Source organism: Kogia breviceps, chromosome 11 (assembly GCF_026419965.1).
Source record: "Kogia breviceps isolate mKogBre1 chromosome 11, mKogBre1 haplotype 1, whole genome shotgun sequence".
In the NCBI taxonomy this organism is placed as follows: domain Eukaryota; kingdom Metazoa; phylum Chordata; class Mammalia; order Artiodactyla; family Physeteridae; genus Kogia; species Kogia breviceps.
Genome location: NC_081320.1, coordinates 32,518,035 through 32,527,446, shown reverse-complemented (window position 1 = coordinate 32,527,446; position 9,412 = coordinate 32,518,035). Strand labels below are relative to the sequence as shown.

The window sequence follows — 9,412 nt, the reverse complement described above, 5'->3', positions numbered from 1 at the left end:
AGATGACCCCTCCGATACTACTAACAGTTTATTTTCCAGTTTAAGTGATTTTATTTCACATGGATCATTTATCAATCTTATGATTACATTTGGAATGACATTATTTGTACTTATTTTGCTTTGTATTTCACTTCCTCTTCTTTTCAGAATTCTCAAAAAGGCCTTAAGAAAATCTAAAGCTGAAGCCTACGCTGCAATTTTAAAAAACAAAAAAGGGGGAGATGCCGGAAGCCGTCCAGCATTGCCAACTATTGCCTGAGCAAAGCTCGGCAAGAAGTTATGGCATGAGGAAGCAAAGCTCCTCTCCTGGTGGGCGGCGGAAAGCATCTCTTCTGATTCTAGGAAAATTCTTGCTAAAAACTGAGGGGGTTTCTGGAGGGTTTAGGCCAAGAAGATGGAAGTATTACAAAGCAAATCCCCCTCGGTACGAGACCACAGCAACCCCTGTAACCACAACAGTAGCTATACCTACTGTAAATAATTTACTTTGGAAAAAAGTCCCTTGGTCAGGCAACAAAGGAGTGTTTCAATTAAGGAGTAGAAGTTTAAAGGAAGAATTAGATGAGTTATGGCCCATAGAAGGAATAAGGGATATAGAAGGGAAGCAAATAGTGGGGTATTATGTACAGGATGCCCCCAAATGGTGGATTATGTGGCATGCCCCCTCTCCGGTATATTGGAGGAAAAAGAGAGAAGCGGAAGGACTTTACTGTAAATATTTTACGAATGAATTATATGTAACTATGAAAGTTAAAATTGATTGCCTTACGTAGAAAATAGAATTGTATTTTCGCACAATGTGTTTTGAACAAGGTACTGAGAATACTGGCCAATATATGATGTTAGCTGAAGTAGAAAAGAATAATTAGCTTTCTAGACCTAAACATCCTGTTTGCGCGAAAAGATCTTAAGACGGAACAATGCTTGCTAATGTTTCTGTGTGTAGGTGTAGAAATGAGGTAATGAGTCAAAAACAGGAGTTACATAGAAAGTGCTGATGCTATTGTTTAGAAAATCCTATATAAGAAATGATATGTCAAAAATAAAGCTGTCAGAAGCTTAACAGAAGCTCCCCAGGAGAGTTGTAAATATCTTGGGAAATACCTGGCTATGGTGACGAGGAAGTTTTGTGCAACAGTGGGTATATTCAATAAGTTTACGGTACAATGTCCGCCCCCATGGCCTCCTAGAAGTATAAATAATGATGTACATTGTTTTGATTATAATGATAGGGTTAGAAAATCTGTGGATGAAATGTTGTATTATTGTTTTTAACATGTTTAAGTTTATGGCTTGATTGAGCAGAATGTGCAGGTACAAAAATACCTTAATCTTCTGAGAAGAATGAGGAAACCGCAGACAGAGTTCCTGACCTAGATGTGAATGTACACAAGAGACGAAAGAGAATGGAGACAACAAGAAAATTACTTAACTTGTTTAACCTGCTGATGTAAACTACTTTTGTTTTTTGGTTTATGTAAGGGACCTTTTGGCATGGGAATGAAGTTGTTAAGATTGAAAATGAGATTATTTTACAGTATAAATGCTTTGGAATCATGATATTAAATTTGTCAGATCCTTGCATCCTCTGAGGTGTCTTGTGATCTGTCCACGCCGACTCCGTCTCCCCTTTGGGTGAAACCTGTTCAGCTGGGGCTGGTCCTCGGCATTGTATCTTGAGAACCTAGATGAAATTTATATGCCATAGTGATATACAGGATTTTAGCCTATGATTTAACTTTGACCAATCTACATTACTTTTTACTTTTATCTCATTTATTGAGAAAGGCATAATTGTTATGGTGTTGGCTTGAAACTGGTTGAAAAGGACTTGAGTCCTTCCTTATTTTACACTTACATAGATAGGATTCTTGAAACATAGGATATGGTGGAGAGCATTTGTGTAACCATTCTAGGTTATGAGTAGGAGTTTCCACTGCTAAGACTTCTTGTTTAGATGCAAATGCTTTTCAAAATATGAAGAGTATTAGCATTACTGCTGCTACTGAGATGAATGAGCCTAAAGACAAAATATTTCATGTTGTGTGTGCCTCAGGGCACACAGACTAACGTAGTGACATCCCTGAGAGGCCAAGAAAGTGCTGCAGGAAGTCATATTTACTACTACAAATATACTTGTGAAGTGAATTTTTGCTCATGCTGAGTTAACTGTAAAACCTGAGAATAGTGGGAATCCGTGTAGGAGCCTCCCGTAATAGTGAAGACTGCTCCCATGGACATTAGGTCATGGAAGTGTGCTACTACATAGCATGTATCCTGGAGCACAATGTCTGGGGTTGAGTTGGCTAAGATGATTCCTGTCACGTACCCGGACATGTTCCGGGGCCACGTCCCTGTGAGAGACGTGCGGGATCTGGGGTGGGGCGCCAAGCGCCAAAGAGTTTGCTGGGTCCCTCCCGCCCTGGGCTGGGAGGTCGCCAACCCCTCCACCACCCCGCGGTACCCGAGACCTCCATTCCCCTGGCTGGGCGGGCAGCGGGGCCCTGCCGGGGCGGGCTGGCCACGGGGCTGGCGGTAAGGCGCACGCGCCAGAGAAGCTGGGCCTCAAGAGGCAGCCCACAGTCCCCAACCCTGTGTACGGCCATACCACCCTGAACGCGCCTGATCTCGGAAGCTAAGCAGGGTCGGGCTTGGTTAGTACTTGGATGGGAGACCACCTGAGAATACTGGGTGCTGTACGCTTTTTGCCTCCCGCCCGCCTTCTCCTTTAGTCGCCCAGGGCTGAGGCCGCCTCCGCCCCGGCCGGGCACCGCTGCAGGCCCCCACCTCCTCAGGCTCCTCCCACCACAGCGCGCGCCAGAGGGGGCGCTCCCCGCCGGCCTGGCCAGGGCTAGGGCGGCCAGAAGGCGGCTCTGGAAGGCAGCGGCACACCAGAGGCTCTGGCGGTGGCTGGCCCGGATCCAGACTCCGCCACAGGGTCGGGGCTAAGATACACGCCCATGAGTGGAAGTGCCTTATGCGCTGTAGCTCTGTTTTTTAGATGTCTTAGGAAACACCATACACTTCTGCAGAGTGGCCGTTTGCAATTTACATCCCTTCCACCAGCATAACAAGGCTCCCTTTTCTCCATGGCTTATCCTGCATTTCTGGGTTTTACACTTTTTCACGATGGCCGTTTGACCGATGCGAAGTGAGACTTCTTTGTAGTACTGATGTGCATTGCCCGCTTGTTTCGTTGGCCAAAAAGGGCGTATGCGTTTTTTCCCTGAATATATTCAGGAAAAAAACGCATACGCCCTTTTGGGCCAACTGCATCATTGTTGAAATTCTGCCGCTTTTCAGGTGCTTTAAAGGCGACTCCAATCTACCTCTTGAAAACTGTTTCCTCCAATACTGCCTTGATCTCAAATCCTCTTCATTTCCTTACCTCAGTATATGTTTGGACAATTGTTATCACTTATAACACTGCAGGTTTGTGAATTGCAGTGCCCCTGAGCTCCATTTTTCAACTCACCTTTTTGGAGTTGGCCGCAAAACCACAGGATTGCTTCAGGCCCTTTTCTGGTTCCAGGGGGCAGGCTGAGCCTTTGGTTAATTCTTCTTCCTGATTGGAAATTAGAGTGACATGTGCCTGTCCAAACACCTAGAGCTGGTCTCTCATTGGTTCCCCCTCTTCCCGTTCATCCTCTGGACAAATTGCAAACTGTACGAAACAGGAGGTTAAATAAAGGTGCTGATTCTCCAAGTGCGGAGATTGTTAATAAAGCGGCTGGAATGGCAAACCCGAGCACCAGGGATGAAAAATGAGATGTGTTTTAGAAACATTTCCCGATCACACAATGTACCATCCTATGAGTTTCCCATGCATGTTTTAGCTGTAGGAAGATTCCCTTGAACCTGGAGAGTTGGGACCCATGGAATGGGTACCACGCAGTATTACTTTAAAGGGTCTGCATGTGCTCACCCAACCTCACCAATCCTCTTGGCCCCAAGAGTGTCCAGCCTTATGTCTCATCCAGTTGTGTGTCTAGATGTGGTCAATCAAGGTTTCATCACAGCCCCTGAAAGAATTTTGTAAAAATGTTTCTCTCTTTCACTGTTTGTTTTTTTAATTTTTATTTTTTTTATAATTTATTTTTAATGGGGTTCAGCTGACTTTCAATGCTGTGTTTATGCTGTTTTACACCCAGCTGATTCACTTACAGAGAGATATCAATAAATACTTTTTTTTTTTCGTTACGCAGGCCTCTCACTGTTGTGGCCTCTCCCGTAGTGGAGCACAGGCTCCGGACGCGCAGGCTCAGCGGCCATGGCTCACAGGCCCAGCCGCTCCATGTCATGTGGGATATTCCCGGACCAGGGCACGAACCCATGTCCCCTGCATCGGCAGGCAGACTCTCAACCACTGCGCCACCAGGGAAGCCCAATAAATACTTTTTAAGATTCTTACTAGGCAGATGTATTCTTCTGCAGTGAATAGGATGTGTTGAGTCCAGTTCATTGAGCAATGAGTAGGTCATGTCTATTACATATTTGGTTTATGGAACGGTATCTGTACTCACTTGAAACTCATTTTATGCATCACCCCACCTCACCTTTCCCCTTAAGCAGCCATAAGTGTGTTTTCTAAATGTGTGACTCTGTGTTCTGTTTTGTAATTCAGTTCATGTGTAGCAATTTTTCGAAACCCCCGGTAAGTGATATGTTACCATAAGTTTCTTTTTCTGTCTGACTTATTTTACTTAACATCATCGTTCCTAAATATACTCATTATGCTGTTAGTAGCCTTATGATATTGATTTCATGGCTGAGTTATATTCCATTGTACATAAGTACCACAACTTGTTTACCCATTTTTCTCTTTCCTAGGATATTTTCAGTGTACCCAAGCCGAGGTCCTTGCAAACCAAGCAGCCCTAAACTTTGAGGTGCCCGTGTTCTGTCGATTTTTGGTTCTCTGAATATATACGCCAATGAGTGGAAGTGCCCTATGCATTGTAGTTCTGTTTTTTAGATGTTTTAGGAAACACCATACACTACTCCAGAGTGGCCGTTGGCAATTTACATCCCGCTCATCAGTGTCACAAGACTCCCTTTTCTCCATGGCCTGTCCTGCATTTCTGGTTTTTACACTTTTCCAGGATGGCCCTTTTGACAGATGGGAAGTGAGACTTCTTTGTAGTGCTGATTTGCATGCCCTGCTTGTTTGCTTGGCCAAAAAGAGTGTATGTATTTTTGCTAAATATATTTAGGAAAAATATATGTTTTGGCCAACTGCATCATTTGCGAAGTTCTGCCACTTTTCATGTGCTTTAAAGGCGACTCCAACGTACCTCTTGAAAACTTTTTCCTGAAATTTTGCCTTGCTTTCGAATCTTTTTCGTTGCCTTACCTCAGTGTATTTTTGGAAGATCGTTATCATTTATAACCCTGCAGGTTTGTGAATTGCAGTGCCCCTGAGCTCCATTTTTAAGTCCTCTTTTGGGAACTAGCCACAAAACCACAGGATTGCTACAGGCTCTATTGTGGTTCCAGGGGGCAGGCTGAGCCTTTGGTTAATTCTTCTTCCTGATTGGAAATTAGAGTGGCATGTGCCTGTCCAAACATCTAGAGCTGGTCTCTCATTAGTTCCCCCTCTTCCCGTTCATCCTCCTTACAAATTCCTAACTGTACAAAACAGGAGGTTAAATGTGCTGATTCTGCAAGTGGGGAGCTTGTTAGAAAAAAGGCTGCAGGGGTGAAGCCGACTACCAGGAGCTGAGGAGATGACGTGTCATTTCCAAACTCTTCCCGATCAAACGGTGTACCATCTTCTGGGTGTCAGGCATGTTTTAGCTGTAGGTAGAGCCCCTTTCATGTAAGGAGAACACCAGGGATTTTTCCAAATCAGTGTCTCCCCGAACCCCAAATTGGGAAATTTTTAAGCTACGGGTACATGTATGATCATTAAGGGCCTTGGGCAGTAGGCAGAGTCCGAGCTTTAGATGATTGAAATCTTCAGGGCAGAAGAGCTCACCATCGACCTCCTTTAGGTTACATTTTATCTATCGTTGATAGATGATGTAGATATAGTTATGTATTCTTTTGCAGATGTTTTCCCCTTATAGGTTATTACACAATATTGAATGTTGTTCCCCGTGTTATACAGAAGTTCCTTGTTGACGATCTATTTTATACATCACAGTTTGTATGTGTTAATCCTAAACTCTTAATTTATCCCTCCTCCCGCGTTTCCCCTTTGGTAATAATACGTTCTAAGATTTTATACTTCTCAGACATGGGGGAGTTGAAGGAGAGGTATCATTTTCAATGGAAAAGCAATCAAAACAAGATTGAAGCTTCAGCCAAGATTATTAGATGTATTGTACATCGTTGGAAAGAAATCACGTCATTTCTCTAATGTTGACCTGACAAATAAGACAAAGCCCTCCACTGAACTTGCTTATAATAAAGTGATGGAAATATCAAATGGAAGTGTTAGAAACATCTTATTTTACACGAGCCTTACACACTGCTCTATGTTAATTACAGTTTGGCTCACGCATCTGTTCATTGAAGGTACAATGTTCTCAATTTCTGTTACTGATCCTACAGAGTGGTCCCAACAAGGGTCCCCCTGCCCAGGGTCACTGGAGCCAAAAGAACGAGACTGAGTTTGCTTCAGAAGCAAAGGAAACTTTATATTTTGATCAGAGAATGGAGAGGTGAGAGCGTGCGCTCCCCCGTGGGCTGTGGGACAGGCTGCTGGGTAGGGATCCCGGCAGCGTCAGCGGGAGGGAGGCGCAGAGCTCTCCATGGCCCGGGTTGGCTGGAGCTCAGGCTCTATGTCGCCGAGTCTGCACGGGGCCCCGAGAGCTGAGGTGTCGGCCCAGCCATTTTGCAGTAGGAAATCGGGTCTGAAGTGCCGGGTGTGGGACCTCTGCATGTGGAAACCTAGGAGCATGTGAAATTAGACAAAGCACAAAGGAAAAAAAAGGTTAGATTTTATTTTATTGCCCAGATTCTATTTTTATCTCCCAGGAATTTTTAATGGGCTTTGCTGGCGACAAACCCCTCCTCTGCCTTTTGTCCCGTTCCTCATTCTTGGGGGGCTGAGGGTGCAGACGCCTCTTCTGTAACTGCTTCGTGCTGAGTTGGGAGTCCTCATACCTGTGGGGGAGGGGCAGAACTGCTCCCTGGCAGCCTCCAGGTGAGGTTGATTGTCCCCAGGCCTCCTCTCTCACTGCTTGTCTGCCTGAGCACCAGCATTTGAAGTGCTTAGATTCTAATGACTTTTGAGGGTCCAGGAAAGATGTGCAGAGTTGCTGGGGGGCGGCAGCTTTACCCCACCCCACATTTGTTTGGCCACATTAGGCTGAGGGTTTCTGCCAGCCTAGATGCTCTGACCAGTAGTCTGCGCTTTCTTCAATTAGGCCCCTGAATTAACGTACAAACAGCACCAGGTGTCAGAGCCCTGCCTGCTCAACTCCCAGACAGTCCAGGGCCGGTGATGATCCAGGACCATGACGGCCACTGAGTCAACGGCCTTTTGAAGTAGCCAGGAGTCCAGCCGGTCTCATTGGCTGCCGTCACCGCGGTGTCTGTAGGCTTTTCTATGGTGACAGCGTTATTTACGGTTTCCCCGCCAAGCTTATTAGCTCCGCTCTGGGTGCAGTAAGTCCTGCAAGCAGTAGTCTGCTCTTTGGGGGCACACTCTTGTTGTTTTCTGAGAGAAGCTCCAGGTCAAGTGATGGTCACACGAGTTGTCATGGGGGTCTGTTGCCCCCGGTTGTCTCTCTGGAGGCTGGAGTTGGAGGGCCTCCTCACTCGAGGTCAGTGTGCCCACGGAGCAATCCCTGCAACTTCAGGGCCTGGTGGGTGGTTAGGATCACCACGTGGGGTCCTTTTCTCTTGGGAGGGACCTGGCCTTGCAGGCTGCTGATTTCCAGGTTTTTCGATACCCCCAGTATCCTGGCCGGATGAGGTGGCGGGCCAAGCCCTTGGTGACCGTAGTTTCTCCTACCTGGAGGGCATTCTTGCGTTGTTCCATTTCAAGTGGTCCCAGTTTTTGCACTGATACTCCAAGGGCGATTCACCTTCAACTGGGAATGTAAAGGTCAAAGGGTTTAGTTAAATTAGGGAGTTTCAGGGCAAGGGTCTGAATTGACTGCTCTTTCCATTCTTCAATGGCCACTTCTGGATTCTATTCAAAAGGATCATCATCTTTTCCTTTCAGTGTTTCATATTGAGGCCCAGCTATTAGACTGTAGTTAGGATCCAGATGCAGTAAACCCCGGCCTCCCCAGGAACCCCTAAGCTGTCTTCTAGTTTTAGAAGGGGTACGGCTGCAAATGGCTTCTTCCCTTTCCTGGGATGGCCTTCTCTGACCTTCTGTGAGAGTGAAGCCCAGGCAGGTCACCTTAGTCTGTGATATTTTAGCCTTTTTCTTGGACACCTTCTATCCTTTATTGGCTAAGTAGTTCAGAGACCTCCTTAGTAGGGCTGGCGATCACAATGTCATCTGCCTATTGAAGGAGGGTTCCCTTTTCCAGAGGTAGAAGTTTTAGGTCTTTAGCTAACGTTTCCCCAAAGATGGTGTGGGAATTTTTGAACCCTTGGGGCAGGACGCCTCAGCGGTATTGTTTCTGTTGTATGTTGAGTCCTGCCACTCACAAGCCAAAACTTCTTGTGACTCTGGGATAATGGAATACAGAAGAAGGCATCATTGAAGTCTAATACAGAATAGCATGTTCTGGTGGATGGTAGAATGACCAGCAGTGTGTAGGAATTAGGAACTACTGGATATATATCCTCGGTGGCTTCACTGACTGTCCTGACATCCTTTACCAGGTCGCCAGCAGCCCATGGGGCTCTCGTGGTCAGGCCAATCTCAGGATATGGAGCTCACCTGGGCAGGTACCCTGCAGCCCACGGGGCTCTTGTGGTCAGGCCCCTCCCAGGATACGGAGCTCACCTGGGCATGTCCCCAGCAGCCCACGGGGCTCTCGTGGTCAGGGCCCTCCCAGGATATGGAGCTCACCTGGGCAGGTACACCGGCAGGGCTGGGCACACAGGAACTGTGCCCATAGCCCTCATTGCAGAGCACCCCCAGCTCACCTGTTGGTCAGAGCTGCCCCAGAGCACCTCAGAGCAGAACTTGAACTAACAAACAGCGGCTCCGACAGGTCTGTGACCCTGACCTTCACTCTGTGCGGCCTCCCTCTGCCAAGTCTTCCAGAAGCTTCCACTGCAACCGGGGCACCAGGCCTTTGTCTCCACCCACCACCCCTCCTCTCCCTGACTCCTGGGTTCCTCTCATTAAGAGAGGGTCTTCTTGAAGTTGTCTCCCACTCATGGACCAGATAAAATGATTAGAAAACAAGCTAGAGCTGCAGCCCCTTGTCTATCCTGACCCTCAGGATGCCACACCTGTTCCTTGGACCTGGCCGGTGCAGCAAGGCCCATTTTCTGC

General features: G+C 46.7%; 1 pseudogene; it reads left to right on the top strand.

Moving 5' to 3' along the window:
• Positions 1-2,594: 2,594 nt before the first annotated feature.
• LOC131766010 (5S ribosomal RNA) lies at positions 2,595-2,703 on the top strand (annotated as a pseudogene).
• The last annotated feature ends 6,709 nt before the right edge of the window (positions 2,704-9,412 follow it).